The sequence below is a fragment of the Embiotoca jacksoni genome, unplaced genomic scaffold, assembly GCF_022577435.1.
Source record: "Embiotoca jacksoni isolate LCO1_2020_lvr unplaced genomic scaffold, fEmbJac1.0.p SCAF_25, whole genome shotgun sequence".
NCBI classification, from domain to species: Eukaryota; Metazoa; Chordata; class Actinopteri; family Embiotocidae; genus Embiotoca; species Embiotoca jacksoni.
Genome location: NW_027185376.1, coordinates 6,950,960 through 6,970,492, shown reverse-complemented (window position 1 = coordinate 6,970,492; position 19,533 = coordinate 6,950,960). Strand labels below are relative to the sequence as shown.

The 19,533-nt window shown below is 45.8% G+C and overlaps 1 protein-coding gene across 1 annotated transcript in view; it reads right to left on the bottom strand.

The window, feature by feature from the left end:
• The window catches only part of LOC138204233 (cadherin-20-like), a 62,244-nt gene extending 43,074 nt beyond the window's left edge, over nucleotides 1–19,170 (bottom strand). The window contains exon 1 of the mRNA XM_069159353.1: nucleotides 18,712–19,170. The gene's annotated coding sequence lies outside the window, so the exon portion shown is untranslated. The remainder of the gene's footprint in view (nucleotides 1–18,711) is intronic.
• Between the last annotated feature and the right edge of the window lie 363 nt (nucleotides 19,171–19,533).

Below are 19,533 nucleotides of genomic sequence, written 5' to 3'. Positions count from 1 at the left end.
CAGAGGGATTAGGTTTTTCGGGGTCTGGCCGGGCAGAAGGAGGACTGGCACCGAGCACAATGACAAGCAAGAGGCTCAGAGGACGCCGCGCTCTTTCTCCTCGCTGTTTTCTACTTTTTGAAATGTCAAAGGATTAAATCCTTTCGGTAAATATTCCCTGAAAGTGGAAGGTTCAACAATTTAAAGCCGAACCTCATTTTTCAGCAACTTTCAGCTCATTGTTTTTAAGACAACTTCCCTTCAGACCTGCTGGAGACCGATTCAGAGCGACGAGCAGCAGAAACGTACTTCGAACTGCACACGATTCGTCCAGTTTGATTTGGGACGGTTAAGGTACGCCCCGTGATCCAAACAATTACCGTCAGAAGTCTGTTTATGTCTATGAACGTCACCCACAGGCCTGTCAATCAAACAGACTCCCCCGCCCCCAATAAAAACACAGCTTTATTTTAAAGGCTTATTTTCTAATTAATAATGGGAAAACTAAAAAGAAAGAGCAACTTTAGCTAACAACACCACAAGAAGTGTATTTCATGAGAAGTTGAATGGGAGTCAATGGAGCTGAAGGCTTTTAGGAGCCGACCCCTAGTGGCCCTCGGTTGTATTGCACTTTTTGGCACCTCTTGGAAGCTACGTCCACTTTTCCACACGGTCGATGCTGCAGCATTTCTCCATGACACAAAACGACTGTTGAACATTTTTCTGCTGTCACCCTAAACTTTAGTGAGCTTCTTCACTCTGAGTCGGCTGTTAAAACTAACAACCTGTAACGAAACACCCGAACGGCCGAAGCTGAAGTACAGTAACAGGTTCGGCGGTAGTCATGCCTCCTCTTCAGATCCCTCGCAGCCGTCCAAACCGTGATTACATCTTCAGTCCTGATTTAGTCCTCCGTCCATCTCCGTCCATCTCCGTCTCCACCCACCCATGGAGCCGCCTCGCTCTCCAAAAGGACCGCTCGCCGTCTCTCATCCTCAAACTCGTCTGTTTTTGCTCTGAATCGCACCTGAGAAACGCTGCTTTGCCTCCGCGGTGGGCGACCCTCCACCCCTCCACCCCGACCCCCCCGACCCCTCCGACCCCCGTCGGCGGTATTGCGTGTAATGATGGACGAGGAGCTCCCAGGGGAGTGTAGTCGGCGCTCTTGGAAACACTCCGACGTCGACCTGAACCGCTCCTCGCCACCTATTTCCGATCCCTAAGAGGCCCGTTGTGTCCTCCGGACGCTGCTTCTAATCTAGCTGGTAATTTGAGGCCTCCCGTGCTGCACAGGAGCTGAAGTTTCCATCTGCTGCCGTGTCTCGTTTGCTCCTGCGAGGGGGAGGGAGGTAGAGGGAGGAAGGGGGAGGAAGGGGGAGGAAGGGCCGAGAGAATATTGAGTCTCAATCCCCTCTCAGCGCGTCTGAAATTGAGTACGTCTGAAGGGAGAACGAATGAATAAAAGAAAGATCAGGACCTAAAACGCGGCGATAAGTTCTGATCCTCGTCAGCAGTGAGGCAGATGAGACCCGATCGTTTTGAGATGGTCGCTATGAGAAAATAACGAGCATAGAAACCTCTGAATGCTGCTAAAATATTTGTACAGTTGTCATGTCTTTAAAAAAAAATGATGAAAAATGAAATATATTAACATTAAATAAACAGGATCTGCGGGAATAAATGGGAGTTACTGGACGTAACTCCAGTTCTACGAGTACGTTTGTATTCTGTTTCTTTCAGGACAAGACAACGGTAGAGGAAACAATTTAATGAAAACATAAATAAACGACAAAATACAAAAAATAATATAAATAATCTATTTCAATAAACTTAGGAAAAATCAATAAGCAACCAAAAATCACGATAAAATCAATATGAAACAGAACATCACCTCTCCAGTATTAAAATCCAAATAACTCAAGAATAAAATTAATGAGAATAAATGAGTAAAAATATAACAGTTAAATAAATAGAAAAACAAAAAATGGCATCGGTGCATTTTGCATATGATCTTTTTAAGTTTTTATGCAGGACCCTCCCAAATGCCTCCCGCGTTCACCCCGAGTCAGCGTATGTGTGTGAACGAATATATTTCCACCCACATCGCCCACACTGAGAGACCTGCAAACGTCCCCGGCCTGACCTGCAGCGTTCCTCCGATCCGGACCTCCTCTCGGCACCGCTGCCCGGTCGAGGCTCCGGGTCGGGACTGAAGTGATCATAATTCAGAGTGATCGCATCGCAGCCTGCAAACCTCCCCCGGGCGCTCCAACGACCCCGCCACCCGACGTGAACGCACACGTTTTTTTTTTCTTGTTGTGCTACGTAGAGGAGAAAAAAAAAAAGATGAAGAGGAGGCCGAGCAGATGTGAGCAGCGATATCAGAGCTTATCCGAACGCCATTGATTTCCACGCCGCGGCTGCTCTCCTCAGCTGATGTCGGGGCGTTTGACAGAAGAGCTAGGAAACTTGTCAGAACGGTTAAAAGTGACACGAAGACACGGCGAAGCTGTCCACCCTCCCCACCCCGTCCCCGCCCCGCCCCCCCCTCACTCTTTCTCCCCCGTAACACGTTTTCAAAATCCTTTAACAAGAGAAACGTACTTTTTCTACTTCCGACGCAGGACTCGTCGGGAGTGTTCGTACACGTGAAGAAGAAAAACGGACTCGGAGGAAATAAATAATTGGCCACGCCTAAAAACCTAATCGGCCGCCCGGATGAGATCGTGTCGCCGCTTTATGGTTCGAGGAGAACCGAGCGATGCAAAATGGACGCCGCGGCGAGACAGTGTCACGTTGTGTCGAGGCTGCATTTTAAAACGTCTCTCGGCGCCCTCGACAGGTTGTTCTCCGGAGATGCAGGCGTTGCTGTCTGATTTGGTGTGAACCAACAGGTACTCCGCCAGGTGCCGAGCTTGGAGACTCCCCGCCGGCCCGCTCCGATCCTCAAGTGTTATGACGGCGGAGGGAAGGTGTTTTGTGCTGCAGCAGATGTCACCCACATTTTATTTATTTATTTTTTTTGCAAGCCAACAAACAAACAAGATGAACGCCGTCTTACTTCACGGCTGCACCCAGATAATACAGATAATCTAACGCCATAGCGTCCCTGTTTTAATTATAGACTTACTACATTCATCTATCAAAGTAGTGGAAAAGTATCTGGTCACAAAGAAAGGGAAATGGAAGTTATGAGGATCCTTTTAGAGGTATCCACCCAAAAATACCCAAATGTCAGCTGAAAAACACCTTTTTGTGAAAAACCTCTGAGTGAAGAGATTAATTGGGAGAAAATTACAAGATTTCCGCCGAATATCCAGCAGAGCCCTTCGACAGTAGTTATTTAAAAGAGCGCCTGCTCAGCAAAAAGTCTGCTGACTGTAAATTGGAGGCTTTCTCACAACTAAGACGTCGTTAACAGACTAAATTCGTGAAATCGAATCTCTGAAATCCTCTGTAGGTGTTGTGAGTTGAGGCGATAAAAGGTTTTATTCCACGGCTTCACCAACCCACTTCACAAACATGTGAAGATGTGAAGAGAAGGAGCGAAGCTTGAGAAATATAACTTCAGTTAATGATGAACAAACAGTCCGCGCTCACACGAATGACACAAACTCATCCAAAGAAAGCTTCTGGGAGGAGGTCGGGGTGGAGGTCGGGGTGGAGGTCGGGTCAGGTTGTTGCGTAACCCCCCCCCCCCCCCCCCCCCCGACTACTTTGACATTTGGCTTCAGCTGTGAAGTCCCTGGATTTATGACACAAATAAACCTAGATGAAAACGAGCCCGTGATGGTTTTACTGCCCCTCCAAGAAGAAGAAGATGTTCCCGTCCTCAGATGGCTATTTTTTTTTTTTTTTTTTGGAGCCGAGGATTTCTACAGAGCTGAAAACCCCCCAGAGACACAAAGCAATCATCAGATTTGACTCCGTTTGGACCAAAGTCAAACCCCTGAAAACCTAATAACCGCTGCCCGTGGAGGTTGTGGGGCTGGAAGTTGTTCCCTCGCCTCACCTGCCGGGATGTTTATCGTCCCTCCGCCCGCTCCGATGATTTTATTCTGCAGCAGTTAAGACGAGTGCTCGCAGCGAAATGTCAAGGATTGTCGCTGCCGCCTGTTGTGTTTACTTCCTCCTCCCGTCCGTCTGTTCCACACCGTTCGTCCTTATTGCCTTCAGGCGTGCCAGCGCCTCACATCACCCCCCCCCCCCACCCTCCCCCCACCCCTCCCTCCCCACACACACTCACTCCTCCCGTGACACCTCCCATCTTTAAAGTGCAGCTTTGACAGCACATTTGTTGCAGCATGACAATGAGGTCCCCCCCTCCTCCCCCACACCTCCCCTCCCCACCCGCAAACACAACCCCAGGCAGATCACGCTGTGAATGTTTGCACACATTTGTTTTTGTTTGTGCCTGCATGTATATTTACACGATGAGCATATATCTTTATGTTTTCTTTTCTGCTGAGCTGTTGTTTCTCGCATTGATTCAAGGGATTTGCCACGAATGGCACAGAATTTCTATTATTTTCAATAGAATGAATGGAAGAAAACATATGATAGCTATATATATATATATATATTATATATATATTTTGAAGTCTTAGACCCTATAGCTCCGGATTAAAATGTTGAGCATTTCCTGCTGATTACAGAGTTTAAAGCGAGATGCACCAACGCGTTTCCTCCTAAATGCACCCGGGGGCTCCGAATCCATTAGCGGTTATCACCCCAATCACACCGGGGAAAAAGGGAGGCAATCTTCTGAGCAGCGAGCGGAGTCGGGTGGAGGGGTGGAGGGGCGGAGGGGCGGAGGGCCGAGGGTTGGTCGAGGGGAGGGGGAGGGGGGGGGGGGTTAAGAAAAGTGAGACGTGCTCCACAGAGAAAATCACTCCGGCACAACATTGTGCGGACTAAATCAGAAACCGCCGCCGCCCCATCCATCTCCCTCGGCCGGCGCCGGAGGCGGCGATGCTGAGTGTGCGTTTCTAACATGTGTTTTCTGCTGTTGTGGGCGTCGGCAGAAACCTTAAAAGAGATCATGAACTCTGGTACAATTACCATCTTGTTTTTGGTTCGTTCTGAATATTCGCTGGTGGTCATGAACAACTTGACGTGACTTCATTTCCAGAAGTCACGTCTGTCCTGATAATCCTGCTCAGCTGTTTTAGTTCTTGGTTTTAAGTGAACGTTTTGGCTTGTTGGCATTTTCTTGACTTGTCCTCTTTGCAGCACTTTGAGCCTTCGAACTTTTTCACATCAAATCGGGTAAATTTTAAATTTAGCGCCATCATCATCTCAGAATTTAACTGAAATTCTCATTAGCCTCGGCTTTATGTCTCATGTTTGCAGTACATAGAGTACACAGCCTTTACCCCATACCGAGTAGTTCAGCCTGGCAGCCGGTTGTTTGCATTAAAAACCCTTATTTTAAGGATTTGACGACATTTGTCGACTCTCCCGGACCTGCAGCTCACATCTGCTGCCTTTTCAGATTTCCTCCAACCTTTAAGCCACCTTGCCACCGGCGGTTCATTTCCGTTAATCTGCAGGCAGGTCAGGGAAGCGCCGGGCAACAAAGTTCCAGGATGAAGATACGGCTGATTGCTCACTGGACTCTCATTTCCTTTTTAGTGGTGGTGGAGACGAGTCAATTATAAACTCAAATAGCCAAACTTTAAAAAGTTACCGCCACTTACGTTGATTGCATGAGCTTTCCATTGTTTTTTGGAAGACTTTCCCCGGTGCATTATAATTGCCTGTGTAATATGCAGAGCCTTTTTTTTAATTTTAATTTTTTATTTTTTATTATCCCGCTCATGAAAGCCGGTCGCATCAATCAAAGTTGTGTTGGTGTTGGTGAGCTAAATGAGATGATTGGGACAATAAGTGGTGCGTGTCTCTGAGAGAGATGCGCGTCATCCATTCCCACCCATTAAACGTTACGACACCAGCACCACCTCCATTAAAACTCTGGAGACGACTCATATCAGACTCCTAAACCGCTCCGGAAAGTCCATTCGCTGGCGTCAATCTCACATCGGCGGTAATCGTCGAGCGGGTCGCGTGTGGAGACGAGGAGAAAGAAAGGAGGCAGACAAAATAGCTTCCTCAAAAACATGGCAGATTTAATTTGTCAGCGTGGATGAAAATCGGCCAGTGAGGAAAACAAACGACGGTTACATGGGCCGATGGTACCAATTCGTCAGGGGGAAGATTGAGGAGCCGGTCTAGAGATAGCTCACATCTCCATAAATCATGTTGACAATTGACTTGAACTGCAGGAGGAGGAGGTCTCCCACAAAGCCGGCCCGAACGGGCGCTGATGTAGGACGTCTCTCTCGCTCTGCCCAGAAATAGAACGACAGCTTGATGCATTGAAGATGGCCCGCGATGGCCGACCGGAGCACCGTCCGCACGCTCATTCAGAGCTGCTAATCTGCCGACGGCTTTCCGTTCAACTTCGGCGCCATCTTCAGCGGCCCGTTACTTTTTACCAGCTGATATTTGGTGGAATAACTTCTCTGTCCCCTTCAGTCTTTTTAGTGGTTTATCTTTCTTTCACTTATTTCACGAGGTGATTCTGAACTGAGTTTTCTACGAGCCGATTGGCCGTTTAAAGAGGCGACGCACCTTAACATCCAAAACTGCCGACTCGTCGACACCCAGCCGAGACGGTTCAGCTCGCGCTGCTGCAACTTTTCCTGAAAGCACTTTTTTAGTCTGGTGGTGAGTCTCCGCTCTGAGCCGAGCTCGGTACGGCTTCAACTTTGAAAAACAGACTCCAGTTTTGGTTTCATCGAGGCTGAACCGAGTGCCCGAAAAACTAATTCAAGTCCACTCACCGCACCCTTCAACCCCCGCAGAGAGAACTGAAAACGCCGACTCAGCCAATAAGCGGAGCCGAATCTGCTCTCCCGTTGCGACCGGCCTCTCGTCTTCCTCGCGTGCTTCCTTCCACCTCTGCGACCTTAAACCAATAAGACTTGAACGGGTATGATATTTCACTATTATTTACAATGCCGCATGCGTAATACGAGTCCCGACCTGTTGATAGCATCGGTACATGTAACAAGATGACCAGAATTAGAGCTTTAATATCCAGCGTTGCTCCATTACAGGAAGCGGTGATGTGATTACAGCCTGCTCTATAATGCATTACTTCCACCGGAAGAGACGATGGAGTGCTGAGAAAGCTTCTGTATTGTTCTCCATAGGTGCATTACAACTGTGACACCCACTCCAGTGCGTAACGCCCCCCCCCCCCCTCTCCCCCGCCCTCCTCCCCCCGCCTCCCCCTCGGTAGCTCGCCCGAGCTGTGTTTATACAAGTTTCACCAGATGTTGATTCAACCGGTGAACAGACGACAGACTTAGCCAGCAGCTGAGGAGACAAATCCACAGTCCAACTCTCAGCAGGCTTCCACCTCGCTCTCTTTCTCTCTTTCTGCTTTGTTTACATACTCCCGTCTCTTTTTCTTCTTCACACTTTCTCCACGAGACGCTCGCTCTCTTCTTCCTTCTCGCGTTTCCAAAATATCCAAATAATAAAAATAGATATATCTTTTTTTTTACTCTTGTGATTATATATACGCGTCCAACTCCCATCACAAAACAAACCCACCAAAGAAGGAAATTATTATCATTTGTTTAGTCTTTTTTTCTTGAATGAACAGGAAGGAATTCAGTGTTTTCAGAATCTTTAACCGCCTGCAGACAAAAACTCTCTGATTATATCTAATCTTTGAAATGATATGTTGTCGTCTGCAGAAAAAAAAAACCCAAGCAAAACCCGACATCCTAAAACACTTAGAGCTCCGCTGGCTTGTGCACACATCTGCTATTGTGTGCCGGGCTTTTTACTTTTCTCCGAGACGACTGTGACGTGATCCGTGAAAACACCCCCCCCCCCCCTATCTCCCACCGCCCCCCCGGCGGCGTATGAAGAAGCCACAGACAACATTTTGAAGCATCATACGGGGAAGAAATCCGTCGCAACACAGAGAGCAATTTTGTGAAACGACGGTGGGCTCGGTGGACCGCGGTGCCAGACAGCGACGGGACGCCGACGCGCCGAACACGACTTCCATTTCTGTTCCTGACGATAGCTCACATGAAACCCGCCGCTTCCTTACAGCACGTCGTCTGGCGCTTTTAAAAAAAAAAAACAACAACAAAAAAAAACAAACACTGAGGAAATGTCAGAAATGACAAACTGGATTTGATGTCAACGTTGCAGGAAGATGGACTTCAGAAAATAGTCGACTGGACTTTTCATGGACTTAAACTTTAAATAACCATCAGGGCTTCCTCTCCCAGCGGAGGACGAAAAAAAGAATTTCCATTCACATCACATATATATATATATATATATATATATGTGTGTGTAAAAAACAAGTTCATTCCGCCGCTGCTCGCTCTGCTCATTTGCCTTGAAATAAATCAAGAGAGGAAACTGCGGCGCATTCATTATGAATACTCTCCTATTCTTGCATGTGCCGCCTCTCGTCTCCTTCCTCCTAATTCGCGTCTGGCTCTTCAAATATTTAAAGGTACGACTTAAGAATTGAAGTGACTACAAACACGGATCCCGCGGATCCAGAGGAACGTTGTCGTACACGACAGGCACTTACTCAAACATATGGCCGAACCAGAGCTTTCGCCTCTGAAGTGAAGAAGAAGCCTCGTGCGTCTGTCCTCGGCCGACGTCACGGAGCGACGCCGTGCACTATTCCTGCAATTTGTTTTTGGGGAGGAGACGTACAAGTGGGGAACGCAACCACGGTAACGCCGACTTTGTCTTTTTGCGACCCAAAGGACGAGATCCAGATGGCACCGCGACAAAAAGAAAAAGCTCAGTTACTTGTTGGAACATAAAACCTTTCTCTTTTTTTTCAACAAGCTCATTTACCCATTATAACAAAGTACGTGATTTTTTTGGTGTTATTATGACATATTTCAGAGACTATATTGTCCACTTTATGTTGTTATGACCCAAAACGTGTCTTTTCAGACATGTTTCAGTGGAAATCAAAACTACACATGAAAGTATCGCCTATAATTATTAGTAAAAATGGGTCAAATGGATGTGAAACGGGTTTTTTGCTTGCTTTAAGTGTCTTTCAGCTCGTTGTTTTGGTTTTACGACTCACAAAAGTGCTTTTAAAAAAAAAAAAAATGTATGCATCTGTTAAAGAGGAAGATATTTCTCCCAGAAGCTGGTGGAGACCCAACGCAGAGCAAAAAGGATGAAGAAGATAAAAGTGGGCAGAAACTCGACTCAAAAGTAATGCTGATGTTGCTTTATGTATTTATCTGTGGAACTTTATATTTAAGATGATAATAGTGTTTACGGCTTGTTGCACTGCCCCAAGTGGCCAAAACAATCAAGTAATACCTGCATTCAACTATATGAAGCACTTCAGGAGCTGTAAGAGTAAAACATTGCAATAGCATTCATCTTATGCCAACAAACAATGAACTTAAGTTTCCTTGTGTTCGCGAGCATGTTCACTATCAAATATGTAAGACATGTTTACTGCTCCAAAGTCTCTAAATAATCTATTTATGTTGAATTAAATTAAATGAAGCCCAGATAGAAGCCATAATGGCTGTTGAAACCTAAATAACATCCACTTTTGAACTAAATTCGCTCCAGTTGTCACGTAGACATCGAGATGTTTTCTTTCTTTTCTTTTTTTAACTTGTGAGTCATCAAAACCATGCTCACTGGGAAATATTAAGTGGTTCTCCTTCAAGTTGGATTTTATGGTTGCCACATGAGACGCATGAATCTCCTCGGCAGACATGCGAGACCCTGAATGCAGAAAGAGAAAGAGAAAGCGATCCTCCCACCTGACGGGGAATTCCTGTAGTCGGGCGATAACGAACTCTCGCCGCGGTTATTTCCCCACCTCACTCCTCCTCTACATTTCCCATTCTGTCTCATCTACTACTATATACACTCCTCGGCTCAGAAAGAGGACACAGGTAATGTGATTTCAAAGGAGAGAATAATGATAGCAGGAGGAGGAGTGAGGGAGGGAGTGAGGGAGGGAGGGAGGGAGGGAGGACGGCTGTTGAAGTGTGTTTTCAGACGAGGGTTTGTGACTGCAGGTTGAAGGTAGATCTCTTTTGAACCGAGGTAGAGCGAGATCAAACGAGCTCATCCGTGTTGGGTGCGTATTGGGGGGGGGATGCTCCGCCCCCCCACTGCAAGAAGGGGTCGGTGAAGTCGGCCCAAAGGGACTCCACGTGAGCAAATGAATGTTTTCAAAGCGGCTCAGCATCATGCATCATTCATCTGCAAGAAAATACGTCTTCTTACAAGTCATTTCATTTAACAAAAAGAAAAAAAAAGAAGCTTTTGGAGCTTCTTTTTCCCCCCAAAAAAGGATGGTTATTCATCTTCAATAGGTTGAAATAGACTGGAATCATCAGGATTAAATTAATAGCAATATAATATGTGCACAATTTCCTTTGCAGATATAAAACCGCTCGAAGGGAAAAGCTGACATCTTCTCTGTCCACTAGGGGGCAGTGCAACAAGCTGTTGAACAAAACACCGACATTTTTTGCAGCTAATAAAATTTAATGTGCTAAATAACACATTTGTTGTACTTCTGGCTTCCTGTCCGACATTCACCCTCCTTTTTACTCCGTTTTTCATCTCCACTGGCCTCGAGTAAAATTTGAGACTTGCACAAACTTTTTGAGCACAAAGTTACCGCCCTTCAAATTCTTCACATTAAACTAACTTTTTCAGAGTTTGTGTGCAGAGACGCCATCCTCCATGTCTTCAAGATTTTTAAATCTTGAATCTAAATATATAATTAGGTAAACATCGCCTCAAAGATTTGGGGGTTGGGTTTTTGTTTTTCCTGCAGCAATTCAGCCGACAAAAAAATGCTCTTCTCAAAAGTGCCCTCTTTGTTGTGACGTACAAAAACCACCCTTCTTCTTCTTCTTCTTCTTCTTCTTCTTCTTCGGTTCAGAGCCAAACTTTCCATCGAAAACAAGACGACATGAAATATGTATTTTCTGAGGTCGTCTGCGGTGTAACTGAAGCCGGTTGCTGCTTCTTTTCATGTCCGGGCTTTGACATGAAACCCGCGACGTGCAGTCCTGATTTTATTTGTGTATATTTCTTTGTCCGTAACCTGTGTGTACACGTGTGTGTGTGTGTGTGTGTGTGTGTGTGTGTGTGTGTGTGCGTGCGCTTGCATCAGCGCAGATTGCTCGTGAAATATGACCTCTGGAAAAGTTTCCTGTCTGCATTCTCCTCTTTGAACTGCGATCCATTATCTTCAGGTATCAGATTCCTCCCAACAGGTGTAGCGTGGTGAACGATGCTGGTGGCAGCCGGCCACAGATGCCGGGATGAAAGAGGAGATCGGGTGTCGGCTGCTGGCTGCTTGCAGCATACTTTACACGTTTCACCTCGCAGTTATTCCTCGGCTTCATCTGCAGCTGCGTCTGGAAGTGCAGAGCGGCGGTTTTTTTTTGGGGGGGGGGGGAGATGTGACTTATTTCATTTTTAAGATACAGTTTCGTTTCTCTCTCATTGGCGGAAAAAAAAAAAAAAAAAAGCTTTCATCCGAGCTTTCCTTAAATGTCATTTTTCGTTCATATCCTGAAGCCTCTGATCAATAGAGGAAAAACAAACACAAAAAAAACAGTCCGAAAAGTTAAGTCTCACGTCTATTTCTTTCCTGCTGTTTGCTGAGACGGGCGAGAGCTGCTCGTTGTTTGAGGTCAAACAATAAATCTCTGGCTCCACTTTATTTTATTTTTGCCGTGACATTACTGGAAGTGCAACAGTTCAGGCTCATCCACTCCTGTCAAACTTTACTAAACCACACATTGAAGTTGAATTCATGTGAATGTAGACGAGGATTTTAGCAGGTAAAAGGTCACAAACCGTTTCAACGTCCGAACTCGCGGCCGTTCCCAAACCAGCTGGTGACGTCACCGCTGGTTGACGCTTTGTTAAAAAGACACAAGTGAAATATCTCCGGTTGCACTTTTGGTGAAACAAGGTTATTTTCTGGACTTCGATCAGACGCGTCACGCTGCCGCCAATTTTGAGGGAGCTCTCTCTTAATTGGGTCACTTCAAAATCTTCCATTTGAATTGTCCGCCGGTGTGTTTTGGACGAACTCTGACTGTCCTTGGATTCCTTTTCAGATCGGGTCATTGTTCTTTGAAAGTACTTTACCGCACGAATCGAAAATAAAATTTAAAAAAATGGGTCCCCAAGGAACAATTCCACTAATTAAATAGAAAAACCGGCAAACAGTCCAAAAAAAAAACCCAACCACTACATGCTGCTTTTATGGAAAGAAAGGCCGGACGGCGGCATGGCGGCGGTGAGCTGCAGAAACCTGACGGATGTGTAGGTCAGGTCTACGGCAGCTCGTCTCCACCTCCGCTGCTCTACAGGAGAAAAAGTTGAGTGGAGACTATAATTCACTCCCCATCTCGCTCTCGTTTTATTCAGCCCGAGCACATCGGAGAGTATTTGGGTTCCTCTTTTCTTTTTTTTTGGGCCAATAAAACGTAATCACTGTCTGCCAGGACCAAGGTCGAGCTGGATTCCTGATGCAATGTGATGATCGTTCTGGCCTTCGCTGAAGGTCGATTAGCTGTCTCTTTTTCGCTCACGCCGGGGAGACGGATTGTTAAAATATTCAATCAGGGTGTGTTTGCTTTCGATGTAATTGCAGATCATAGTTTGCACTTATATTTCAGCCGTTCTCCCCCCGACGCTCTAACCCAGAGTGTAATAACTCAGTCGGTAGGATGTTTGAACAGGGGGACAGTGAACACATTTGCTGCTGCATGGATGAAGCTTGTGACATTTCAATCTCATTCCTCTGTTGGCACAAGAGAAACAGTTTGACATCATGCTGTTGACTGTCAGACCTGCGTTGCATCGGTTGCCCCTGAATAAAGAGAGACAACACTTTATTCATTGGTTTCATTCAGTTTATAAAAGTTGGTTTGTTCCAGTGTTCGAGTAAAAAGTTGGTAATTATTGGTAGATGTACGACTGCCACTTGTTTAGCATACAATGTTAGCCAGCATACAAGTGTTTATTTAAAATTTCATCCATTCGTGCGTCTCAATCAAGTATTTCTTGTAGATATTTGGTACCTGAGAACCAGAAAATATAATTCATAGAAGTTATAATTCGTGTTTTAGTTCGGTTCGCGGCAAACAAACCAAAAGCTTTGAGAAAAGTGTCTTAAATCTTTTCACGTATCAACGTGTTGCGTTTATTAGTCACGTAGTAAATATATTCGATAAAAAAGAAAGCAGTCTTGTGCTTTTCATTTTGGCCACATGGAAACCGCTAATAACGATGTTGTTTGTAAAATTAGAGGAATATTTAGTCATGTCAATAAACGAGAAAGCCGGCTAATCATAAATAGTTCAAACCGCCGACCAAATAAACACCAACGACCTCTTTATTTTCAAAGCTGTCAGTAGTGCAGACTGTGACGGGTACATATGATGTATGTACATATGATATATGTACATACAAAATGATGGACTTTATACTTTCTTCACTAATGCTGAAATCAATAATGAGGCTGGCCACCAGAAGAGAAAACGAATGAGTCTCTACTTTGTGTTTGGGTGCAACAGTTAAGGACGTTTGTTGGACCGCCGACCACAGCGGTGGACTTCAGAGTGGAACAGCTCGTCTCTGGGATCAGCTTCATTTACAGAATTGATTTTTACGTACGTCCTTGAACGTTTGAAAATTTCCTTCTCAAAAAAAAACAAACCCTCGTCGGAGCCGAGAGCTCGAGTACGAGGGAGAAATCAATTCAAATGAATTTCTAGAGATGAGGTGTTTCTGTTACTGTAAGCGATTCTCATTCTTTAAACAGCCTGAGAGTCAAACCTGGGAAAACAACAACAAATACAAAAAACGTGATTGCTTTCTTTAACCCAGGAGGGGGTGGAATAATTCCCCGTCCTGAGTTGAGAGAGTTGCAGGAGCTGCTTAATGAAATGAAAACCTTCTGGTTCGTGATCGGGATCCGCCGTCGAGGAATTTGTTTCCGACTTACACGCTGATGAATATTACAGCGGTGGTTGAACACCGAGGGGGGGGGGGGAGTGTGTGTGTGTGTGTGTGTGGGGGGGGGGGAGGGGGGGGTGTTGTTCGCTGTATTTAAAAGCTGCGAATGTCTCGGGAAGCATCTTATTACCTGCCGCAGGTGTTCTTTAAGGATGCGGCGCCGTGGTAGCGCTGTTGGTACTGACAGTTTAAATTGCTGCCTCGGCTCGTTTGTCTGCCGCCTCGTCTTTTAACGGCTAAACGGACGCTTCGGGGCGGACGTCCCACTTCTTCTGTAGCTTACGTCGCTAGTTTTGAAAGTATGGGCCGACGACAGCGTGTATAGTTGCGTAATTAGCTGCATCGTAGCTAACGAAAACGCTGGAGTCAGCGAAATAAATGCAGGTGACGAAACTTTTAGCGAATTATAAACTACGACAATCTGGTTGTTAGACTGTATTTTTTATTTTATTGTAATTCATTAAAAAAAAAGTCCTCCAAACCTGTGTTTTGTTTTAATTACGACTTAATATTGACCTGTAACCTGACCAGTGTGGGAACCAGGAAATGTCAAATATAACGAGCGTCTCTTCTTGAACTTCCAGCAGAGCCGCTCGACTGTTTTTGCATTTTCTATGGAGGTATTTTTGTGTCTTTTATCATACAAGCAAAAAAAAAAGTGCAAATTTCTCGCACTGCAATCAAAAATCAAGTTTGTGAGTAAAAATACATGAACTGAGAAGAAGATTATCGGTTTGCTGTTAAAGTTTTGGTCCAAGAATTCAAATTCTTTTTTTATGAAACTCGACTTGCGAATCAAATCATCTTTTTCTCAGTTCATATATTTTTACTCAAATTTGATTTTGCAAGACATTTTTTCTCCAAACTCGTTCTTTTTGCCTGCATGATAAAGACACAAAGGTTCCTTCGCTTCCGCAAATGTGTTGAAAGCTCAGACATCTTTCTTCTAAACTGTCAATATTTCTACTTCTTGCCCAGTTTGTAATGAAATATGCTCTTTTAGAAGAAGGAAGGACGAGATGCCTTCAGCCGTTCAGAAAAGGCAAGTTGAACAGGTTGTTGTTGTTTTGTTTTTTTAAAGCGGCCAGTCGTGAGATTGTTTCCATCTCACTTGGTTTTTTTAGGCAGATTTTCAGTTTTGCATCAACAAAACTTGAGTGGAAGTTTGAGAACAAGTTGAAAAAGTACAATGGAGAGAAAATTGGCAAATCAGTCCCTCCGATGTTCCTCGCAACAGATGAATCCTCAGATCTGAGTGGATTTATGAGGACTAAAACTTTTCTCCAGTTAATGCATGAAACAAACAGAAATGCCATCCTTCCATGTTCCAGACGGCTTTTTTTGGTGCTTGACAGGCGACTCCTAATATTCACACAACAGCGGACGGAAAGCACATTCACGTTAGCGCCTTTTTCTTTTGCTGATTTTGTGGAAACTCAGTTGAACCTTGGAACTAAATCTGAATGGAAAACTTGATTTACGACAATAAAGGAAGTAATCCTCGGCTCAGGAGAAGAGGAAACATTGAGGTTCAAGGATAACACCTTCACGTCTTAGCTGGTGTTAAACGGAGTTGTGCCATTCAAAACTGAGCAGAATTGAGCCGGGAGAGTCCGCTGCCTCCACTATCTCTGAAGTTTGCAGCTTTTGATCATTTTTCTACCAAACAGCTGCCAATAAGTGAGATGCAACAAAAAAAACAACAACACCAAAAGGCAAATTTTCACACATTTACCGTCCGGCCGGCCAATCGTCGCTTAAAGTGAGACTCAATGTTGGATTGTTGGTTGAGTAAAATTAGAGAATTGAAAAAAAGCTGTTCACCACGGATTCAATTATTTGACAAAGATTCAGCCTCGGGCAGATTTTGGAGAATCCCTGAAACCCCACACAGAACCGAACAACTCATTACGGACGTGCTTTTCATTGTGGACGAACCGGGTGAACAAAGTGATGCGTGACATCCAAGCAAATGGACCTAAAGTATGCGTTGTAGTCGGACGCCTCTGGTGAAGTGGCAGCAAAAAGCCCCGAGGTCAGCAGATCCATCAGCAGCCGGGACAGATGACTTCCAGCTCCAACAAAAGGATTCTCTCTGCTGCGCCGACACCACGCCGGCGTTTCCTGTTCGAAAAACACACTTCTCGTTTCCGACACCCGGTGTCCGTTTCCCCCGACAACCATGTTTCTACTCCGGCAGCCTGAAGGTGGGTGTTTTTTTTTTTCTTCCCCATCTTCAATCACTTCGATGACACCTTCGACACATCTCCCCGGTGTCGGGTAACTCCGGGGCAGAAAACACAAAAGACGTGCTGATCAAATGAGCCCAAAAACAAAAGAGTCTTTCAAGGGGAAGAAAAGCTAATTGGCGGTAACGCGACACCAACTTCATCCCGAAGCGTAACGGGGCAGGTGTACGAGCGCTGACGCCGTCCCAACCGCCGCCGTGGCCTGCCAGGCCCGGCTGATTGACGCCACGGCGTTTCCTCCAGACCACAACAAAGCCAGCAGGGTCCTTGTTATTCCGCGCGCCTCCCGGTCGCCCATAAAAGCACCTTCAGGCCCGGCAGTCATCCAATGAGGAATTTACTGGCCGATTGATTTCACCACGAGCGAAGTGTCTCACATCTTGGAAACAATAAGGAGCCCATAAAGCCCGTATCAGCCTTTCACCTCGAAGGCGGTGACTCGGCTTCAATGTGGAGAAAGGCTTGAAAAGACGAATGGACACACAAAACAACTAATCTGAGCTTTTTCTGGCTTCCCATGTAACGGTTCCTTCACATCCAGTCTGACCTCTGGAAGACTTTGTCAGCAGTCATTTTTTGTGTTTTTTTTTCCAAAGCAGTATCGTAAAAGTTTGTGAAATTAATGTAAACCCCCGAGGACTGACCGAAGACTTCATAAAAAAACTAAAATACAAAAGATTTTGGACAGAAATGAACAATTCGTCAAGCAGCAACTGAAACTTGGAAACCGAAATTATGTTTTGATTTCCGCAAATATAATCATTTACACGTATATTGTTAGCATGATTTTTTTTTTTTTTTTTTTACCGTTTGTAACAAGATTAACATCGTAAAGCATCTTTGATTAGTTTTGGTGCTTTAGCAACGTAGCATTTTGTCCAGAGTTCAAAAATGGGAAAAAAAAAAATGCAGTTGCTGCGTTGATGTGTCACGACAAAAAAAAAAGACCTGACAACAGAACAACGTTTTCAGGTTTGTTTTTACCGGGTTGTCACATGATGAGGTGAAATACAGACAATTTCAGCGTTTACAAAAGCAGCATTTTTTTGCCGGAGCTCAAAGACACAAAACGAAAACAGCAAAACAGAGAGAATGAAATGCCCCCAAAAAATAACATGCAGAAGAAACAAGGAAGCATTGTTTTACACCGAGAAGCTTTTTGTTTTTTGCTCTGGTTTGGTCACCACCGACTTCACTAACTCTACGGGACTCTGGCTGCTGAATGCTCCGCCGTGTTCACCAGACGTTCCTCAACAAGTAGCAGAAAGGGACGTTTTACCGCCGTCCCCCCCCCCCCTCCTCATTTTGTTGGATGTAAAACCAAAACACAAAGCTAAAAAACACGGCAGCGGTAACTAAGTGATCCAGAGTTAAATATCGCTGACCATCAGCTCGACTTCACGTCTTTCTAGAGCTGACGAGCTTCTAGGAAACGTTTTCAGCTGCATTCGTTTCAGCCGACAGGATTTTTCCCAGATTGTCCAGCGAAGTCGCCAAGCTGGCCTCTCCAACCCCCCCCCCCTCCCCCAACCTGCTCGTGGAGCGACCCCATGTGGGAGCCCTGGAACCCAAGCTCCATAAACTTTGGCCCCCCGGAGAAGCGCTGAGTGTGTTTATTATGCACCGCAGAGCTTTGAAAGAAACACAACTGTTGATGCAACACGAGCGGAGCTGATTACGACGGGGACTCTAATGGAGGCGACGGGAGGAGCAGAGCGAGCATTTAGCCGGGGAGGGAGGAGCGGGAGCGTAAGAGAGAAGTGCGGCCGGAGCAGAAGAGTACATGTGGATGCTTCATGAATTCGGTCACAGCGACGCACAATGAAATCTTTATCCGTGGGGGGGATGAGGCCGGGGACCTGGCAGAGCCCCGGAGAGGGGGAAAAATAGAAATCCCACTGTCCTCCTGTTGGCTCTCCCTCATGTCAGCTGCCTTGGTTACTGAGTTGGCTGCCAGCGAAGGCCCCCCCCCCCCCCCGGCCACCACCATCACCACCACCACCATCACTCCAGTCCTTCATCCCTCCTCCTCCTCCTCCTCCTCCTCCTCCTATCGTCCATCTCTCCTTCACACTCCTTCTGGTTCTCTCCAATCTCCTCTTTATAAAATCTCCATCTTTAACACAGGTCGCTCAACCAGATGTGGTTCAGTTAAGAGCCCCCCCTCCCCCTCCTCCTCCTCCTCCTCCTCCTCCTCTAAGTCCTTAAACGGTGCTTGCAATTTTTTTTTTTTAAAACACACACACCGATTGGACCGGAGATCAATGCAAGATCTTCAAAACGCAGCATCTGACTTACCTTTGTCGCAGGTGGTTTCCTCATCATTACGTGCTCTTACCAAGATGCATAAATAAGTCATGATAAAAAAAAAATAAATAAAAATAAATCCTACCTTTTTTTAAAAACCTGTGAAAACGCTGAGAACTTGCAGCCACTCCGTTGCAGTTTTTCTCACTTTTTTTCCTCCCTGAACGCGTCGCTCTCTCCGGGTCTCAGTCTCTTCTGATCACCGCTCGGGGTTTGTTTTTTGTTTTTTTTGTGGGGGGGGGGGGGTTTGCAGAGAAAAAGTCCAGCTTGACCCTCCACGTGCAGGACAGATCGATAGATAGATCGATAGGTAGATATATCGGTAGATATATCGATAGATCGATAGAAGAAGAAGAAGCAAAAAAAAAAAAAAAAAAAAAAAAGCACCAGAGAAGCAGAGCTGACACCTCCCGATCCACCGGGCTCCGTCCTCCTTCCAGGACGAGGTGAAGCGAAGTGTGAGACAAAGTAATCTTCAGGTGAAAAGACGGACTCCTTCCTTCCTCCCCCTCCTGCTCTCTCTCTCTCTCTCTCTCTCTCTGTCTCTCTCTCTTTCTCCTCCTCCTCCTCCTCCTCCTCCTTCCTCCTCCTGTGCTCGCTCTACCTGCTGGCAGCGCCGCGGACGAGCTCACACGGCAACTCTTGTGTGAGCGCTGCGCTGTTGCTCCATCCATCCACCCCCCCCCCACCTCCTCCTTCCCTCCACCCCCCCCCCTCCCCCCCTCTCTGCGGAGCTCATGAATGTTTAGACACGGCAATTGTAGCTGAAAGCCACTGAATTAACCCGCAGGACTCAGAAAGAAAAAAAAAAAACACTCTTTCGCTGCACTCACTTTTCCCAGTTTTTCCTTCTTTCTTTCTCTCCTCTCACCTTTTGAAGAGGAGTGATAGTCTATTAACTTCGTGG